This window comes from Poecilia reticulata, linkage group LG9 (assembly GCF_000633615.1).
Source record: "Poecilia reticulata strain Guanapo linkage group LG9, Guppy_female_1.0+MT, whole genome shotgun sequence".
In the NCBI taxonomy this organism is placed as follows: domain Eukaryota; kingdom Metazoa; phylum Chordata; class Actinopteri; order Cyprinodontiformes; family Poeciliidae; genus Poecilia; species Poecilia reticulata.
The window spans coordinates 9,148,774-9,150,431 of record NC_024339.1 but is presented as its reverse complement, the minus strand read 5'-3'; the positions used below and the strand labels follow the sequence as shown (position 1 = coordinate 9,150,431).

The following is a 1,658-nucleotide window of genomic DNA, read 5'->3' as shown; positions in this document are numbered from 1 at the left end:
ATATATATATATATATATTTATTTTTTTTTAAATGCTCTAATTTAAGCAGAAAAGTACAGAATTTTGCATACTTGAAAAATATTACTAAATTAGTACATATAAAAAATTAGTAGAAATTAGGGCTAAAATGTAATTGATTAAAAATAATTTGAATAATTAAAATAAAAAAACTGAAATATAAAATCAAAAAATAGTTTATTAAATGCCCTAAATTCAGTAAAACTTCACAGAAATTTACCTAATTTAGGTAAACACAATGAAATTAGCACAATAAAAATGTTTTTAAAAATATGTTAAAATTAGGGCTAAAGGTAATGCTAATTGATTGAATATGGTAAAAACGCTTTTCTAAACACTTACAAAAAGTAAGTGTTTTTTAAATGCCCTAATTTCAGTAAAAATGTACCGACTTTTGCCTAATTTAAATTTAAAAAAATTACCGAAATTAATTAACCTTTTAAATCAACAGTTAAATCAAAGGTTAATTGATTTTAAAAAGTAAGTTGACTAATTTAAACTGTAAATTGATTCAATAAAGTAAAAAAATCAAATTTATATGAAATCAAAAAATGGTTCTCAAATCTCTGCCACTCCTTTATGGATTCAATGTTGTGAGTGGATTTGTCAGCCATGTCTGCACAAATGTGGAAGCAAATTGCCAAGGTCATTTTCCAAAGAACATGTTTTCTGCTAACAATCGCCGTGGGGAGTTTGTGGGGGAATGAAGGTGCGTCTGTCAGCAGCGCGGCGCAGCAAAAGGTAGCCGGCACGACATAAAAGGCGGAAAATGAGCCTGTTTGTATGCGGAGCGCCACGACTGCAGGCGGATAGCAGCCCCCTGCTGAGACGGCTGCAGGTGCTGCGAAGAGGGAAGGGAAAAAACACCGACATGTTTCACTGAGGGCAGAAAAAAACGCGGCGCCCCGAGGCGCGTGTCACCGGTGAGGAAAACGGATCCGTAAAGAGATTCACAACAAGAACGGACACCATCTGGTGCACCTTAAAACAAAACAAAAAATACACATCATGGGTTCTGAAGAGAACCGCAGATATTTCCAACTGGAATCTAATTAACAGAGAATGAAACCTACTTTGGTGATTAAATTTATTTAAAATTATATTGCTAAATTTAGCTTGCGTTGTTTATGTTGTATAGAAAACACTGATATTGAAGGAAAGCACAAATAAATCTACTTTCTGTTTTATGTCTTTATAATTTACCCTAAAACTGGAGAAAATACAGTCATACAATGTTTTAGTTTTATTCAAAGACAATTTTGTTTAGAGAGACTAGATAATTTATTTATTTGTTGTTTCTGTTGATTTGTTTATTTATATTCATTAGAATTTAAAGTGCATTATTATGCCATAACCATTTATGAAAATGGTCTCAAAACAACAATATTACCATTTATCGCGATAACTCCTGGGACAATTTATCGTCTAGTATATAAGTGTTATTGTGGCAGGTCTAGTTATAGACAGTACTGGTATTTATTCCACAAAGTCATGAGGAAATACATTTTTTTAGCAATAATTCATAATTATTTTCACATTTTGTCACTTAATAAATTTGAACCAGCTGAAGCTAAAATGATAAATACCACTTGCATAGTTTTGTCTAAGATATATTTAGACAGACGGAGATGATTTAACT

General features: G+C 31.4%; 1 protein-coding gene across 5 annotated transcripts in view; it reads right to left on the bottom strand.

The window, feature by feature from the left end:
- The window catches only part of wdfy3 (WD repeat and FYVE domain containing 3), a 92,741-nt gene that overhangs the window by 45,081 nt on the left and 46,002 nt on the right, over positions 1 to 1,658 (bottom strand). The window lies entirely within an intron of this gene.